General features: G+C 36.9%; 1 protein-coding gene across 1 annotated transcript in view; it reads left to right on the top strand.

The window, feature by feature from the left end:
• LOC115216705 (glyoxylate/hydroxypyruvate reductase A) overlaps positions 1 to 20,376 on the top strand; it is a 50,355-nt gene that overhangs the window by 12,497 nt on the left and 17,482 nt on the right. The window contains exons 2-3 of the mRNA XM_029786238.2: positions 7,943 to 8,063; positions 17,276 to 17,310. The gene's annotated coding sequence lies outside the window, so the exon portion shown is untranslated. The remainder of the gene's footprint in view (positions 1 to 7,942; positions 8,064 to 17,275; positions 17,311 to 20,376) is intronic.

Genomic DNA, 20,376 nt, shown 5'->3' with positions numbered 1-20,376 from the left:
AAATCGAATTGAACCAGCCAGGATCCCTGGTCTGGTGGTACGTAAAAAGCACTATCCGACTCGTGGCCGATGCCAGCGCCGCCTCCACTGGCTTCCGTGCCGGTGGCACGTAAAATACACCAATCTGACCGTACGACAGGCACCCATGCCAACCCCCTTGCTTGCGAAGACATGTTGGGGCAAGCGAAATCGAATTGAACAGCCAGGTTCCCTGGTCTGGTGGTACGTAAAAAGCACTATCCGACTCGTGCCGATGCCAGCGCCGCCTCCACTGGCTTCCGTGCCGGTGGCACGTAAAATACACCAATCTGACCGTACAACAGGCACCCATGCCAACCCCCTTGCTTGCGAAGACATGTTGGGGCAAGCGAAATCGAAATCGAATTGAACCAGCCAGGATCCCTGGTCTGGTGGTACGTAAAAAGCACCATCCGACTCGTGGCCGATGCCAGCACCGCCTCGTCTGGCTTCCGTGCCGGTGGCACATAAAATACACCAATCCGACCATGGCCGTTGCCGGCCTCGCCTGGCACCTGTGCAGGTGGCACGTAAAAAGCACCCACTACACTCACGGAGTGGTTGGCGTTAGGAAGGGCATCCAGCTGTAGAAACACTGCCAGATAAGACTGGAGCCTGGTGCAGCCTTCTGACTTCCCAGATCCCCGGTCGAACCGTCCAACCCATGCTAGCATGGAGAACGGACGTTAAACGATGATGATGATGATGATGATACACATATACACACATATATATATATATATATATATATAAACACACATACGCATTCTATATTTACATACATATATTTACATATATATATATGCATGTATATATATATATATATATACATATACATATTTTTTTTTCTAGTTTCAGCTCAGAGCTGCGGCCATGCTGATGCACCGCCGTTTTGTGCTACACTGTTATTACGATGAACCTCGTCTAATATGTGGCACTTGGTGAAGAATGGAGTTTGATATAGCTACTCTCATTTGCACCTCTTGCCGTGAGGTAGGTTCATCTGGGACTCTTGACAGGAAGATGTCCAGCTTTGATTTAAAAACCACTACATCTACTTTGTGCAAGTTCCTCAGACTCTTTGGGAGAATATTAAAAAGCTGTGGGCCCTTGAAACCCAGGCTGTTGCGGAAGCTGGTCCTGAAGCGTGATGGCATTGCTGGGATCTTTGGCACTATGCAGTGTTGTCCCGTTCTAGCATTGGTGTAGCTTACAATGCCAAAATTTGGCACAATTCCTTCCAGGATCTTCCAGACATATATTACTGCATACCTCTCCCATCTTCTCTCCAGGGAGTAGAGTCTTGGCTGTTTCAACCTTTCCCAGTAGCTGAGCTGTTGCAAAGAGACGATCTTCTTTGTGAATCTTCTCTGGATTGCTTCAAGGTCCGCTGTTAATTTTACACTGGTGGGTGACCATATCTGTGAGCAGTAATCCAGGCGGCTGAGGACGAATGTTCGCCAGAGGACCATCATGGTTTCCTTATCTCTGGTTCTGAATGTTCTTAGGATCCACTCAGCCAGTCATCTGCACTTTGTCGCCATCCTGGTAATGTGCACTTAGAAAGAGGTATCATCACTCATGTCGATACCCAGGTCCCTCACAGACTTTAGGCTCTGGGATTGAAATTCCCTGTGGACCGGTGTATCCTGTAAGTTTAATATTCAGTTTTGGATGCTGGTAGCACAGGGCCTGGAATTTTTCAGCATTAAACTGCATATTATTATCCTCAGCCCATCTGTAGATTGAGTCCAACTCCTGCTGCAGGTGTGCAACATCGCTGGGGTTCTGTATTTTCTGCGAGACTTTCGTATCGTCTGCATAGCTGGCCAGAGTGGCTATCCGGGCATTTGAGGGCATATCTGAGAGGGCCACTATAAAAAGCAGTGGTCCCAAGACAGTGTCCTGTGGAACACCGCTCACTATTTGTGTGTTCATAGAGGTGGCTCCATTAACCACTACTGCCTGACTCCTATTTTTCAGGAAGTCATGCAACCACATTCCAAGTTTTCCAGCTATGCCGAGGTCACGTAGTTTGTGGCATATCATACCATGATCCACCTTGTCAAAAGCTTTTGCAAAATCAAGGTATATTATGTCCACATCTAATTTGTTGAGTAACTGCCTCAACACCCAGTGATAATGTTGTAAGAGCTGGATCAGGCAGCTCCTACCTGGTCGAAAACCATGCTGGGTATCACCCAGCAAGTTATTTTCCTCAAGGAATGCGATTAGTTTCTTTCTGACTATCTGTTCCATGACATTGCTGATGTGTGAAGTCAGAGAGATAGGCCTATAGTTTTTGGCATCTGCTCTACTTCCCCCTTTATGTATTGGGCATATTATTCCCTCCTTCAGCTTGCTTGGCAGTTTGCCATTCGCAAGAAAGCTCTGGAAGAGAATCTTGAGGGGTTTTGCCAGAGCATGCTTACACGCTTTGAGGAGGATGGCTGGGAAACCATCTGGACCAGCAGCTGAGTTTGTGTCCACTTCATCTATGGCTAGTAGGACATCTTTTTCGCTAATGTCAATACATTCTATTGTAACCGCCTCGCTGGTTATAGGTGAGGCGGCAAAGAAGTCCACTGGTTCATTCACTTGTCTGTGTTCCAACGGGGTGGTAAAGACACTTTTGAACTGGTCATTTAGGATCTCACTGATCTTAGTTGGACTGTCTGTGAGGGAGCCATCCTTTTGGAGGAGGGGTCCTATCTTGTAGTGCACTGAGACTGTTGCTTTCGCGTAATGAAAGAAGGCCTTTGGGTTTGATTTAATGTTTTTTATAACCCAGGCTTCTTTGTCTGCTTTCTCCTTCACATAGGATTGTTGCAGCCTTTTTTCGATCTCCATCAGTGTTGTTTTTAGGCGGGACGTTTCGCTACTTTTGGGATGTTGGTTGAGACGATTTGCAACAACCTTCGTCCGTTGTCACATGAGGATCTTCCTGTCTCTTGGAATCTTGCTCCTATTTGTTTTGGCCTTGTGCTCTGGGACATATTTCTGGCATACGGCTTGCACAGAAGACATGAAAAATTCTAGTTTCATGTCAATGTCTGGTGTGGAGAGACATTCTGGCCAGTCCTCTCTGAGGATCTCTTTTTGGATCGATTTCCAATCTGCTTTGTGGAAGTTCAGATTGGAGAGATTTCAGGTGCTTCCTTTAGGCTGTATGTCTCTGGTTACTTTTGGCCCAAACATAGACAGCTCTATTATGTTGTGATCCGAAACTGATGTCGGTGCCACTTTCACATCATGAATGATGTCCATATTGTTCGTGAAGCAGAGATCCAGAATGTTATTCTCCCTAGTTGACTTAAGTACAACTTGCTCCATGAATAAGGCATTGGTGAGGTTGAGCAGGGACTCCACCTGTACTTGCTTGCAATGATTCATTCCTGAGAGTATGTGACCTTCGGGCCATTTATATATATATATATATATCTGTAAATTAAAATGTTACCATTATACAATAGTCAAGATAAAACTCTGAGTTTCAGATGCCGAAGTGGAAATCCACAACACCATCTCTTCGGTTATCTGGCCACATGAAAAACGCTATGAAAAAATACCGTTATATAAAGGGAAATTACTGTGTTATAATTCTGCTATTTATATAAATTAAGATTAAATGTTCATAGTAAACATGTAATCATGGCTATTCATATGCTCACATGTGCGCCCGCGGACCCACGTGCGTACTTATATGTCACTGTGAAAACATACACATCTTCACTCACATTTTTCGCCAAATGTATATGCATATATACAAACTCATACACACATACGTGTACCGTAAAAGTTCATACATACGTCTATATGCACACAAGCACAAGAAAAAACATGGTTAAAGGTAACAATACAGAAAAAAACACAAGGAAGTATACAAAGCATAAAAACCACGTTCATATACGGACATGCCCTTATGCACTCATACACACACACGCCCATATATGTACATACCCGCACATATTTATATACGCATACACAAAAAAGGAATATACATATGCCCCAAAACCCAAAATTTAAAAAACTAAGTAAAAACGTCTATATATATATATATATGCATTCTTATGCCCGCACACACACACACATCTAAAACTGCCCACTCATACATATTCACACACGTGTACAATTTTTCGGTATTTTTGACCCACTTTGCATTCTCGCTGAAAAGTAAGGTCTTTCTAGCATGGAAGATTATGTCCTTATCCTGTGTACTGATTTCTATGAAATTGCTAGCGAAGACAAGGCTTTATCTAGCAGTTCTTTAGAAATAGAGGCATAAAAATCAACAATATCGAATTGTGTAAACCTCGCTTTTTTCTTATACTTAATGGCTTTAAACCAGTCTACGACTTCTACACTATTGGACCATTGTACTAGCCTAGTAGTGGTCTTAATTTTCGCATTTATTTTATCTAAAATTTCTTTACTAATAATCCCAAGTTCTGACTTAGCTTGGTTGATAAGCCTACATTTAGGGTTGGAAAGGAAGTTCTCTTTGTGGTCTTTAATTGTAATAAAGGCCTCTTTTTGGGGAAGGACTTCTATTTTTTTATCTAATTTAAGTTTAGCGGCGATAACGCTAGTTTCTTTATTAATTTCACTATAGGTCTGTGGCCTAGCCTTAGTGTAATTATTAATGATGCTGTTGTGTAAGAGTTGTGAATATTTGCTGTTATCTACCAGGTATAAATTCTTAGTTTTATCCGAAAAAGTGCTTTTTTCTTGGAGCTTTTTATATGTTTTATATCTTTTTTCAATTCATGTTGGAAATTGTTAAAAGACTTACGAAATTTTATTTTATTCATAAGTTTCAGTAGGTCCGCTTTGAAATCTTCCAAGCCTTTAATCTTGGGAGGGAATTTTTTAGATTTTATACAATAGAAAGTAGTTTCCATGGTGTCCACTTCTGTATTAAAATAGAAAGCTTTCCATCTCATGCGCTTAATTAGATCAGTAATTTTCTCTAAAATTTCTTTGAATATAGTTCCCTTGATGGTATTGGTATGTTTTTCATAGAATAATTTATGTAATAGGCGTCCATATTAAATTCTTCTGTGTGTTAGAGTCCTCAACCGATGTTAGGCGATAATCCAAAAAAGCCGTATTAGCTCTTAGTGAAGAATAGCGTCGTTCAGGAGGTAATTTATTGGTAAAAACGGTAAGATAACAAAAGAAAGAAAGAGACCTCAATATTATGTAAATAGAGGAAATTTATCTGTAAATTAAAATGTTACCATTATACAATAGTCAAGATAAAACTCTGAGTTTCAGATGCCGAAGTGGAAAACCACTATACACATTTTTTTCTCTCCTTGTTTTTTCTGTGTCCCTTTCTGTAGAAGAGCATAGGCTCAAAACGTAAAAGACTTTTTCTATTCCTGAGCGTTATACTAATACATCTGTTTGTTTTGTACACCACCTGTCTTCGTCTTTTGTATATATATATATATATATATATATATATATATATACATACATAGCCAAAACAAGCTACACTCTCAAAATAGGGGTAGAGGAACATCGCAAAGCTGTGACACAAAGAGATATTGATAAATCAGTTATAGCTGATCATATATGGAAAAAAAAAATGGAGATGAAGTTAAAATAATAGATAGAGAACACCACTGGAAAATAAGAAAACTAAAAAAGCAACACCATATGTTAGGACACAAAAACCTCCTAAGTAGACTGATCGCAGATATGAATAACATATGGGAACTGGTATTAAGGAAGGATAGGAAAATAGATTCATAAGCCCTAAAATTCACTCCATAATTGCCCACGGGCAGATGAAATAGTGGTTAAGAGTGCAGACTACTAACCCTAAAATTCCAAGTTTGATTCCAGGAAGTGACCTGAATAATAATAATAATAATAATAATAACATTGAAAAATACCTAAGGAATGAGAACCCAAGTTTGAAATTTCCCCAAGACGCCTGATGAAGGCTTGTGGCTATATCAGCTGAAACGTGTTAACAACAAACAAGATGACAAATATTCATCAAATGTAAATAATGTACATAATTCCTCATCTCTTAAATATAGAACTGTACTGTTACTTTTGTTGTTCAACCCCAGATAATCTCTCCCTCAGCTGACATTTGAACAAAGGGGTTCAAGGTGTGACTATCTTGTTTTGTTTTCAGGAAGAATACATTTCTGTTTCAAATGTCACTTGGGTGTCAAGTGTAAATATATATTTTTTCACCTAATTGTAATTCATTAATTTGCTATGCTGATAAGGGTTTATTCTAGTTAACTCAATAGTGTATGCATAGTCACTTTCAGAAATGTGAATGGTAATTTGTCTTGTTAATTTTCCTTTGCCAACATTTGATACCTGAAGATTAGAATAAAGCTGAAAGTTCATTCAATAAATAAATCAGTGAAGGTTAAATTTTCTCTAAGGAGAATGAATATTCATTTTCTTTTGACAATTTATGCATGATTTCACATTGACAAGTAATTTTATATATGAATTTATGAGTGTTTAGCTAATATTTACACATACTCCAAAGTAAATAGGACAAGGGCCTGAAAAATAGATCATTGATCAGCATTTTGTTAAGAATATCTTTAGTTAAATTAAAAATACACTGAATTAAAAAATTCTCGCTATTTCTTTATATCTTCATCATCATTTATGTCTGTTTACCATGTTGGCAAAGGGTTGGGCAGTTTGGTGTATCTCAAGACAGTTCTTATTCTTATTCAGAGACACTACTTTCTTGGTAGGTTAGGGGACCACACCTTGCTGGATACATTCCATTTTTGACATGCTTCCTATCGCTGGATACCCTTCCTAACACCAATCACTTTGCAGAGTGTATTGGGTGCATTCTATTGTATTCTCAGTATAAGAAATGTTGTCATTGCTTTGATATGATTAAAGACCCTTTTTTATCCTGCAATGTTTCAATTTGAATACCTGCCACTGTACAGAGTGCGCTGGTTACATTTTCTTATGGCACCAACACTAGAGGTGTTACTGTGTTCTCGGCAAGACTAAAGAATCCTCTTTATTTTATTTAGTTTCTGTTTCTTTCAAGATATATATATGACTGAAGGTATGAATAGAAGGGAGAGATGAGCCAAAGGAGTTGAAAGAGGAGAAAGTATGAATGTATGTGTGTGACTGGGAAAACAGAATGAAGGTATGATAGGAAAATGGGAAAAGGAGGACAGAGAGATACAATGATAGCTGTTTTTGAGGGAGATTTCACTCCTATTTATAGCAAGGTTTAGCAACCACATTTGATCTCCCTCAGTTTCTACAATCATGAATTTGATTGGTTGATGGTTGCACTATTTCATGACAGAAAGCTGTATAGCATCAACATATATTTTTGATGGAGATTTGGCTGCTATTTCTAGTGTGGTTTAACATATGTTTTTATTTTAATAAGCATTAACAATTGTTCTGGTATAACATACTTTTGATACACAAAAGAGATTCTGCTTTTGTGGCTTTGGAAAGGATGTGATACCATTTTATATAGTCAAGCATAGTTTAGCCTGGAGTACTTAATTTGTGGAATACTTTGATTTTGAATGATTTTTGACTTTTTTTAATAAAGCAAGCAATCAAAGGAGATTTGAGTATATATTCCATTAAATTAAGTTTTATTCAACTGTTTTTGTCAGATTCATTGTAGTGCATTGATATATGTATATTTGCAAAAATAGGAGTCCATAGAAAGTTCTTAAAAGTTACTATGCCTGGCTGAATTAATTCCAATCAGAATTGAAGTATTTTTACTGTGGCCATGCCATTGAGCTTAATTTCTCTTCTCTCAATATAAGAGAAACTATAATACAGTGAAACATATTTAAATTTAGTAAATTAAATATAATTTAATTGAATATATTCTGCTGTTGAAATTAATTTACTTTTAAACTCATAATTTTATTTCCAGAAAACACTGTTGCTAAAAAACAGTTGTCTGAAATAGAGGTCTTGCTAGCTGAACCTGGACTTGCTAAAAGATATTTTCATCTTTTTCCCCTCATTGAAATGGCTTCATTCTACATTTGCTGGTAAGATACTTTTTCACACTAACACGTGTTACTAAATATTTGATTATCTGTTGGAATTAGAAAATAAAAAATAAATTGATGCTAGATCTCTTAAGTTGTTTTTTTTCCCCTTTCATAATCACCCATATTTGAGTTAGAAAGATTTTTTTAATATTCATGACCTAACCAGATATACTAAAACAGTTTTTTTTTTTTTGTTAAACTAAATTACTTATTGCAAATTTTTATGTATTTACATATATTTTTACTTTAATACAGACACATATCTATCATTCGGTGACTGGCATCCGTTGCTAGTGGAGCGCTAAGAGTACCATATAAGTGAGATCGTTGCCAGAGCAAAGAGCTGGCCTTAGTGCCAATGGCACATTAAGCACACCATTCGAGCATGATCGTTACCGCGTCGCCTTACCAGCACCTGTGCTGGTGGCATGTGAAATATTCGAGCAAGGTCGTTGCCAGTGCTGCTGGACTGGCTCCTGTGCAGGTGGCACATAAAAAGCACCATTTGGGCGTAGCCATTGCCAGTACCACCAAACTGGCCCTCGTGCCGGTGGCATGTAAAAGCACCTACTACACTCTCGGAGTGGTTGGCATTAGAAAGGGCATCCAGCTGTAGAAACTCTGCCAGATTAGATTGGAGTCTGGTTCGTCAGACCTCAGTCAAGTCGTCCAACCCATGCTAGCATGGAAAGCGGACGTTAAATGAGGATGATGATATCTAAAGTTGAGTATTTTTTTCCTGTGCTTGTCTGATGCATGTCACTGTTGAAACTGTTTATTGATAATTTTATTTTTGGGGCTTCAGAAAACCCTCTGTTGTTTCACCTTATTTATTTTCTTGTAATTCCTAACTGATATGCAATACAACAGAAGTAATTCTCATAGAAGTATGTTTTATTAAGGCTCTGAGGAAGTCAACATTTCTTGTTCTGGAGTTTGGTGCTCTGAAGATAAGATAGATGTCTGTATGCCCCATTGCATGAACATGCAATAGAGAGCTGACTTTGAGAGAAGTCTGATCTTGTCAGTACAATGCCAGCAATCTTGAGGAACTGTCCATGAAAATTGTTGATGGCCATAGAAAGATAAAGTGTCATTAGAAAGTAAAGTGTACTGATTGAAATTGACATATTTGACGGGATGATGGGAATGTATGGAATGGAAATATCTTCCTTGTAACAGCCAAACATAATGGCTGGTTTGAGTGGGTTCAGTCACATGGAGTATAAAATTTTTGACAGTTTTAGTGCATTGAAATTTCATAGCAACATAATGGATGCCCTTGCTTGCATCTGCATATTATGAGGAAGGACACCTGAAGAGTTGAGAACGAGGTAATTTCTACTCTTCTCCTCTGGAAACCATCTGCTCGCGATATCAGAGGGCGCACACTCTCCTATCCTGATGTAATCTCCAGGGATACAGGCATCCAGCAACAGGACCTCCGTAATGCTATGATGGACCGTGAAGTCTGGTGTAACATAGTAAATTCCATTGTCTTGATCACGGTCGAACAATGATGATGAGAATCTCTATTTGAAACTCGACAGTATTGTTAACATCAAATACAGTGAGTACTGACTTGTACTATTTGGATTGGGCTTGTAGCTTTTGAATGATGGTGGCATTAATATCCTACACAATGTCATTTTGGGGAGCTACAATGGCTCATTTAGAAAGCTACTTATGGTTTTTATAACTCTATGAGAGTCTAGAATAAACTATCAATAGAATTTCATGGGCTGTGTCGATGACTATTTCATAAATTTTGATATTGTGACATTTCCATTCTCCGTGTCAGTTGGTAGCTGACCATCACCCCCAACTGAAGTAAAACCTTTTGTAAACTTTACTGCTGAGACACCTCTATTTTAATGCAACTTGTATGTTGGTAAAATGAAGAAGTTTTGCTGATACACCCAGTACAACAAACAAAGTATAAATAGTGGTGAAGCTAAATGTTTAGTACTGATAATAATTACCAGAATGACCATCATGATGATGACACTATCTTTTACTCTTTTACTTGTTTCAGTCATTTGACTGTGGCCATGCTGGAGCACCACCTTTAGTCGAGCAAATTGACCTCAGGACTTATTCTTTGTAAGCCTAGTACTTATTCTATCGGTATCTTTTGCCAAACTGCTAAGTTACGGGGACCTAAACACTCTAGCATTGGTTGTCAAGCGATGTTGGGGGGACAAACACAGACACACAAACATATGCACACACATACATATAAATGTGTGTATATATTATATGTCAAACTTACAACCTGGCGTTTCTAAGAAATTTATCACGTGAAAACATGATGTAAATAATAACTATAGAATAATTAGATAGCAAAATGTATTTTAGCTGTGAAAATAAGAAATAAACTAGATGTAATATACCATGTACTAGAAAATTCTAAATTCTCAATAATTTAAAACTAAGATACGTAAAATACATAAGATAAACTAAATTTCTATGACTTAATTTATATTCATCAATTTATTTATTTATTTTATTGGTTTAGTCTTATTCTAATTATATGATATTCACTACATAATCTACTGCCAATTACTCATTATACTACTACAAATTTTAACTACAACATAAATGAGGTTTTATATATACTCAAATTAGCTAAACTTATATAAGTAATTTAACTTATGTCTATATTTAATTTTTCATTCATCTTGGGAATTAATCAATTTTTTATTATTAGATAGTAATATCTCCATAAATTCATTTGTACATAGTAAACAAAAATTATTACCTATTCGATAAGATTTAGCTTTACAAACTATCTCCCAATTTAAATTATACTTAATTCCTTTAGATTTCAATTCCCATATATATTTTCTAAGGCCAGTAGAATTAATCAATGTTTTATTTTGAAATGAATGCATGTGTTGAGCCACCCTTAATTTAATTTTATTAGAAGTCGACCCTACATAAATTGCATTTAAATTATAATTATTCCTATTAATATTATCATCAATCAAAGTCATTACACATTTATATACTACATCATCCAAATTATGTTTATTGTTAAATTTACATTTTGTCTTATCTTTACTTGTACAATAATTGTATTCTGGTCTTTAATTATGGAATAATTTATATTATTGATTATTTAATTTGTTAATGTAAAACTTATTCAGCTTAAATTTATTAAAAGAAGAAATAATGTTACCTACATTATTAGTAGTAGAATAATCAACTCTAAAATTATTACTATAAAAAATGTTATTATATTTTTTATTATATATAATGAATACTTCAATTAGTTTTAATATCTCTTTAATAATGTTTGTTTTAACTTGAGCCCCATAAGGAGTAATTAACCAAATTTTGTCCTTATTATTAACATTATTTTTATTTATTATATTATTATATTTATTATTATCATTAAATGAATTAAATTTATCTTTTAGTCTGTTATTATATTTATTTTTTGTATTATCACAATACCTATTATTAAAAGCATAATTACCTGAATAAAACTTATCATATTTCTTAATATTAGGTTTATTATTATAAATATCATAGGAAACATTATAATCTTTTATATTATAATTATATTTACAATTATTACAGAATTTAATACTATTATTGTATCCCGCATCCTGCAAGGCTTCATTATAATAAGTTGCGTGTTTTTGGAAAATCTCAAAATTGGAAGAAAGCATCGATATTCTTTATACCTATATTATCTATCAACGATTTCTTAATTGAAGGTGGGAGATTACTATTAGCATTAATATATCTAAGGTTTTCATTAATTTTATGGAATGGTTGGGTTTTACTTTTTATTAAATTGAAATTAGCATCTAAATAATTAACGTTATAGTTCTCTTTATATATAGTAATACCTAATCCATATTTTTTAAAAAAACTATATAGTTTATTCTTATATCATTCTAGTGTTCTATCTCCAACTTTAATTTTTCTAATTGAAGTTCCGATAATAAATAAATACCTACTAAATCAGTCATCTGGGCAGAATCAGGTGCCCCCATAGGTATATCAAAATAGTCTCTAGTATCCTTCCTAGCCCACAATTTATTATTATATCTAATCAACGATTTCCTAGCCGCTTTATCTACGTTAACTTCATCATAAGTCATTCCAACCTTATTCATTGTATAAATTAGTGCCTTATTGAGTACAATCTCATTTATAGAATAATAATAATTATCTATATCTATTTGAGTGAATTTATATCTATTTTTATCTTTAGTATTATTAAACCATTTTAAAGTATCATTAGTACTACTCCATAGTTTTAGATAATTAAGTTAATTTAATCTGTTAATATATTTATCTAAAATGATCTTACTTAATTTACCTAGATCTGATTTACATGGAAAAATAAGTTTAACATATATATATGTGTGTGTGTGTGTATGATTATATATATATATATATATATATATTCCCGTGTCAGGCCGAAGAACGAAATGTTCCCAAGATAAGAGTCTTTCTAATCTAATGTTGTGGTTGAGCTGTTTATTATTTATTATTATTACTATTATTATTAGTATTAGTATTGTCCCTTTGATCCTCGGTCGAAAGTTTGCTTATTATTATTATTATTATTATTATTATTACTATTTTCAGCTTCGCCTCGTATTGCATATTATTTCTCCATACAGGGTTTTTTTTCAATGGTGGCCCATTTTCGCGGGGTTCCACTATTTCCCTTCTCTCTCTCCCTCTTTTACGTTGTCTGCCATCCCCCCTCTTCCTTTGCAAAGAGCATTTTTAAGCCAGCCCGTCATATTCCCGTGTCAGGCCGAAGAACGAAATGTTCCCAAGATAAGAGAGTCTTTCTAATCTAATGTTGTGGTTGAGCTGTTTATTATTTATTATTATTACTATTATTATTAGTATTAGTATTGTCCCTTTGATCCTCGGTCGAAAGTTTGCTTATTATTATTATTACTATTTTCAGCTTCGCCTCGTATTGCATATTATTTCTCCATACAAGGGTTTTTTTCAATGGCGGCCCATTTTCGCGGGGTTCCACTATTTCCCTTCTCTCTCTCTCTCTTTTACGTTGTCTGCCATCCCCCCTCTTCCTTTGCTAAGAGCATTTTTAAGCCAGCCCATCATATTCCCGGTGCACCCGCCCTTGCCCACCCCCACCACCAAACCGGATATCTCTATATTTTTGCTCCATCTATACGGATGTCGCTTCTCCCACCACCATTATAGGTGTCTACTCTTCGAACCCCCCCTTCAATACGCTATTTCACCATGCATTACCCCTCTCTTGATATCCTACGTTCTACTTGCCTAGAACCTGTCATCATTTCTCTGAACCACCCCTCCCCACTGGTGCTCCCCTATATTTCTGCCCCCCCCCACATAAAAAGCACCATCCGAACGTGGCCGATGCCAGACCCCTCTGGCACCTGTGCAGGTGGCACGTAAAAAACACCCACTACACTCGCGGAGTGGTTGGCGTTAGGAAGGGCATCCAGCTGTAGAAACTAGACTGGAGCCTGGGGCAGTCCCTAGCTCCCCAGACCCCGGTCGAAACCGTCCAACCCGTGCTAGCGCGGAAAACGGACGTTAAACGATGATGATGATGATGATGATATGTATATATTATGATATATGTATGTTTATATATGTGTATATTATGATACATATGTATATGTTTATATAGTGTATATATATGATTAAATTTGTATATGTTTATATATATGTGTATATATATATGATTATATGTATATGGTTATATATATATATATACAAATTTGTATGTTTATAGATATGTATATGTGTGATTATATATGTATGTTATATATATATATATATATATATATATATTTATATATATATATTTATATATTATATAATATATACGTATGTATATATATATATATACGTATGTATATATATATATATACGTAGTATATATATATATATATGTATATGTTTATATTATATATATATATATATACGTATGTATATATATATATATACGTATGTATATATATAATATATGTATATGTTTATATATATATATATATATATATATACGTATGTATATATATATAATACGTATGTATATATATATATATATGTATATGTTTATATATATATATGTATATGTTTATATATAATATGTATATACGTATGTATATATGTATGTATATGTATATGTTTATATATATATATGTATACGTATGTATATATATATATATGTATATGTTTATATATATATATGTATACGTATGTATATATATATGTGTGAATATATATTTATGTTTATGTATGTATATATATATATATATGATTATATATTTATGTTTATATATATATATGTATATATATGTGATTATATATGTATATGTTTATATATATATATATGTATATATATGTGATTATATATGTATATGTTTATATACATATATATATATATATATGTGATTATATATGTATATGTTTATATACATATATATATATGATTATAGATGCCTATGTTTATATATATATATATATGTGTGTGTGTGTGTGTGTGTTTATATATCAAAACAAATCAAAATAGATGAACATCAATGGAATTTGTATCCTTGTGGTACCAGTGCCAGTGGCACACAAGAATCCATCCGAACGTGGCCGTAGTCAGTACCGCTTGTGGTACCAGTGCCGGTGGCACACAAGAATCCATCCGAACGTGGCCGTAGTCAGTACCGCTTGTGGTACCAGTGCCGGTGGCACACAAGAATCCATCCGAACGTGGCTGTAGTAGTACCGCATCACTGGCCATCGTGTGTGGGCACATAACAAACACCATCCGGTCGTGGCCGTTCGCCAGCCTCATAGCACCTGTGTCGGTGGCACATAAAACACACCTTCCGAAGACCGGCAAGACTAGTCAGGCCATAAACCATGGCCCCTACCTGGGACGTAGTCAGTCCACCTGTGCATACCTTCCTCCTTGTGATACTTGTGAAGGCCTGTTGAGGCAAGTGAAAATCAAAGGCCTGTTGAGGCAAGTGAAAATCAAATCAAATCAAAATCAAAACAAATCAAAATAGATGAACATCAATGGAATTTGTATCTTTGTGGTACCAGTGCCGGTGGCACACAAGAGAAAACATCCGAAAGTGGCCGTAGCCAGTACCGCATCGACTGGCCTCCGTTCTGTGGGCACATGACAAACACCATCCGATCGTGGCGTTCGCCAGCCTCATCTAGCACCTGTGTCGGTGGCACATAAAACACCATCCGAAGACCCGGCAAGACTAGTCAGGCCATAACCCATGGCCCCTACCTGGGACGTAGTCAGTCCACCTGTGCATACCTCCTTCTTGTGACACTTGTGAAGACCTGTTGAGGCAAGTGAAAATCAAATCAAAACAAATCAAAATAGATGAACATCAATGGAATCTGTATCTTTGTGGTACCAGTGCCGGTGGCACACACTTTGTGGTACAGTCCAGCCGGTGGCACACATGAGAACCATCCAGTGCCGATGGCACACACTTTGTGGTACCAGTGCCGGTGGCACACATGAGAACCATCCGAATGTGGCCGTAGCCAGTTCCGCATCGACCGGCCTCCGTGCTGTGGGCACGTAACAAACACATCCGATCATGGCCGTTCGCCAGCCTCATCTGGCACCTGTGTCGGTGGCACACATAAAAACACCTTCCGAAGACCCGGCAAGACTAGTCAGTCCACCTGTGCATACCTCCTTCCTTCTTGTGACACTTGTGAAGACCGGTTGAGGCAAGTGAAAATCAAATCAAATCAAATCAAAATAGACAAAATAGATGAACATCAATGGACTTTGTATCTGTGTGGTACCAGTGCCTGTGGCACACAAGAAATCCATCAGTGCCGTAGTCAGTGCGGTGGGCACATGACAAACACCATCCGATCGTGGCCGTTCGCCAGCCTCATCTAGCACCTGTCGGTGGTGGCACATAAAAACACCATCCGAAGACCGGCAAGACTAGTCAGGCCATAACCCATGGCCCCTACCTGGGACGTAGTCAGTCCACCTGTGCATACCTTCCTTCTTGTGACACTTGTGAAGACCTGTTGAGGCAAGTGAAAATCAAATCAAATCAAATCAAAACAAATCAAAATAGATGAACATCAATGGAATTTGTATCTTTGTGGTACCAGTGCCGGTGGCACGTGGCATATAAGAAAACCATCCGAACGTGGCCGTAGCCAGTACCGCATCGACTGGCCTCCGTGCTGTGGGCACGAAACAAGCACCATCCGATCGTGGCCGTTTGCCAGCCTCATCTGGCACCTGTGTCGGTGGCACATAAAAACACCATCCGAGCGTGGCCGTCTGCCAGCCTCGTCTGGCACCTGTGTCGGTGGCACATAAAAACACCATCCGAGCGTGGCCGTCTGCCAGCCTTGTCTGGCACCTGTGTCGGTGGCACATAAAAACACCATCCGAGCGTGGCCGTCTGCCAGCCTCGTCTGGCACCTGTGTCGGTGGCACATAAAATCACCACTACACTCTCGGAGTGGTTGGCGTTAGGAAGGGCATCCAGCTGTAGAAACACTGCCAGATCTGACTGGACTGGTGCAGCTTTCGGGCTCCCCAGACCCCAGTTGAACCGTCCAACCCATGCTAGCATGGAAGCGGACGTTAAATGATGATGATGATGATGATGATGATGATATATATATATATATATATATATTTATATATATATATATATATATATTTATATATATATATATATATACATACATACATATATACGATGGGCTTCTTTCAGTTTCCGTCTACCAAATCCCCTCACAAGGCTTTGGTCGGTCCGAGGCTATAGTAGAAGACAGTTGTCCAAAGTGCCACACAGTGGGACTGAACCCAGAACCATATGGTTCGTAAGCAAGCTACTTACCACATGAAAATTAATTTACTAATTTATTAATTTTTTTATTGTCTTCTCTTTTTACAGCAAAGAATATTTCGATAGCTTTTATAAAACATTTTTGTCTGTGAATATATTACAGTTTTGTTCTTGAAAACAAGTAACATTACTAACTGAAATATATTTCTTAGATAAACCTCATGGCATTTATTCAATTATAAAACTTGATTTCAAAAAATAAAGTTGCTTTCCTAAACAGAAAAAGTTTTGTTTGTTTTGTGAGTGTAATCAATAATAAAATAAAGTTTATTTTATAGATTTGTTCCTGTATTATTTTTTTTGTTTTTCTTTAAATTTCAGGCGTGGACACATTATTGAAAGAAATAGACCCAAACGTATGTATACATAAAATGATTTTTGTAAAATGATTGTGTGAATGAATTAAAATAGTTGTCTGAGTCTCTTTTAATGATGAGGAATTAAAGTTTTAAGAATAATTAACATCACTTAGTCTTTCCAGTTCTTGGATGAAAATAAATTTCCCTTGATATGAATGACTCTTCAATGACACATCAAGTATCATAAATTCCCTGCTGATATTCATTATAAAAAAACCATAAACGTCGCCCTTTTCAAGCCTAGCCAGGCTCATGGGTCTGGTTTCTCGGTTTCTGTGGTGTATGTCCCCCCCCCCAGCTGGATGGAACGCCAGTCCATTGCAGCGTTACTCAAAAAATAGGAAGAGAGAGTGAGAGAAAGTTGGTGCAAAAGAGTACAACAGGGGTTGCCACCACCCCCTGCCGGAACCTTGTGGAGCTTTTAGGTGTTTTAGCTCAATAAACACACACAACGCCCGATCTGGGAATCGAAACCACGATCCTCCAACCTCGAGTCCGCTGCCCTAACCACTGGGCCATTGCACCTTCGATATTCATTATAGTTTGGTTTTATTTGAAAATGAATATGTTCTGTAATCCTTAACACTTTTAATACCAACCCACGCAACACCACTCCCCTTGGTTCTTTGATACAAAATTCTTGTTTTAAAATTATCTAAATTAAAATCTATCAAAATTTTATCTTATCTATGTTTCAAACATTAGCTTAATAATGGTAGTTATTTCACAAAGTTCTTTATTATTTTCAAAATTAATTGAAACAAAAGCATTGTGTTTTAACAGAAATATGGTAGCAAAAATGTTAATGGATTGTCAGGTTTTGTAGAGATCCAACAATTTCTCCCATTGTTACATCTACTGCTACCCAACACCGTCTCATAACTTTATCTCAGTACCTACCATTTCTTTCTTTCTCCTCTCTACTGCCTTCCCATCAACTATGTTTTTGCAGCATTCACACTCTTCTAAAATAATAATAATAATAATAATGAAATTATCTAAGTCTATCTAAGTTTATGCCAAACCATCCAATCCAGCCCAAAATGAAATATGGACTTTAAATGATGATAATATGTGTAACTGAATGGTGGTTTTGTTAAATCATCATCATCATCATGCTAGCATGGGTTGGACGGTTCAACTGGGGTCTGGCAAGCCCGAAGGCTACACCAGGCCAGTCAGATCTGGCAGTGTTTCTACAGCTGGATGCCCTTCCTAACGCCAACCACTCCGAGAGTGTAGTGGGTGATTTTATGTGCCACCGACACAGGTGCCAGACGAGGCTGGCAGACGGTCACGCTCAGATGGTGTTTTTTATGTGCCACCGACACAGGTGCCAGACGAGGCTGGCGAACGGCCACGCTCGGATGGTGTTTTTTATGTGCCACCGACACAGGTGCCAGACGAGGCTGGCGAACGGCCACGCTCGGATGGTGTTTTTTATGTGCCACCGACACAGGTGCCCTGTCACTTTTGCTGTATAAATAAGTTGTAACATAGCAGAGGTAATGAAAATCATTTCTAGATTAACCCGTTCATTACCAACCCGGCTGAAACTGGCTCTGGCTCTGAGTACAAATGTCTTGTTTTCATAAGTTTTGAATTCAAATCTCCCACCAAACCTTAGTCACAAATTATGTTCCTAACACTAGCTGAATGATAACTAAGTTATTTTACTAAATTCTTTGTTATATTTAAAGTAATTGAAAGAAACGCAGAGCATCACAAAATGAATACAGTAACGAAAGGGTTAAAAGTGCTTGAAGAATTAACATGCCTCATTTACAGTGAGAAAATATTTAGTAAGTCAATGATAATAGTGGTGGTGGTGGTAGTGGTGGTGGTGATGATGATGATGATAACGATGATGATGATGATTAAAATTTGTTGTTTAATAAAAATAGGTGGGGAGGGAAAAAAGGATTGAATTTGGAGCACATCCGTATGCAATGTGTAGTGGGTAATAGTCAGCCTGATGGATCCCATATCTTTCTAGGGAAGACTTAAAAATGCATGTCATTTTGTAGTTTGTCATGGACCAGTGAGCTTAAAGGAGCTCATATCTTGCCAAATTATCGATTCTGGGCAGAAATCACATATAAATGAAATGAAATGTCTTGTTAAACTTTTTCATTACCATGGCACTCAATCCCTATGCTAGTAGGGTGTTAAGAGCACCATCTGAGCATGATCATTGCCAGAGCGGCTATCTGGCCTTCATGCCAGTAGCATGTAAAAGACACCATTCAAGCTTGATTGTTACCAGCATCGCCTCACTGGCACCTGTGCTGGTGGCATGTGTTAAAGATTCGAGCGAGGTTGTTGACAGTATCGCCTGACTGGTCTCATGCCGGTGGAATGTAAAAGGTACCCACTACACTCTCGCAGTGGTTGGCGTTAGGAAGGGTATCCAGCTGTAGAAACTCTGCCAGATCAAAATTGAAGCCTGGTGCAGCCATCTGGTTCGCAAGACCTCAGTCAAATTGTCCAACCCTTGCTAGCATGGAAAGCAGATGTTAAACGATGATGATGATTTCTGCTGAAATACATTGCCTTTGTTTCAATTAATTTTTAAATAATAAATAATTTAGGGAAATAAGTTTGTTATCTTAATCCTTTTGTTAGTGTATTTCTATTGAAATGCACCACCTTTACTTCATTTAATTTTGAAAATAATGAGGAATCTAGCAAACTAATTTTTGTCATTATGAAGATGGTGTTCAGAACAAATTAAAAATATTTTGATGGAAGGTTTAAATCTAGATTAGTTTAAAGAAGGAACTTTGTATCATAGGACCAGAGGTGGGCTCAGATGGATTGATATCAGAAAGGTTAAATTCTGAAATATATGATAGAGGTAAGTACTTGGTACCTTACCATTACACCAAAGTGTTTACATATCCTGATTCTAAATGGCTCATTAAGGTATAAAGTCTATGGTACAGAGTTCACTATCTTGTCTTTTATCAAAATGATAACTCAACTTGGTTTCTAAAATGTAGGTCCTTTGTACTTTGTTGACAGAAACTGTTTCGCAGTTTGTACTTGACCTGCCATTTACTT

The sequence above is a fragment of the Octopus sinensis genome, linkage group LG10, assembly GCF_006345805.1.
Source record: "Octopus sinensis linkage group LG10, ASM634580v1, whole genome shotgun sequence".
NCBI classification, from domain to species: domain Eukaryota; kingdom Metazoa; phylum Mollusca; class Cephalopoda; order Octopoda; family Octopodidae; genus Octopus; species Octopus sinensis.
The sequence above is the reverse complement of the archived record's forward strand: the minus strand, read 5'-3'. Positions and strand labels throughout refer to the sequence as shown.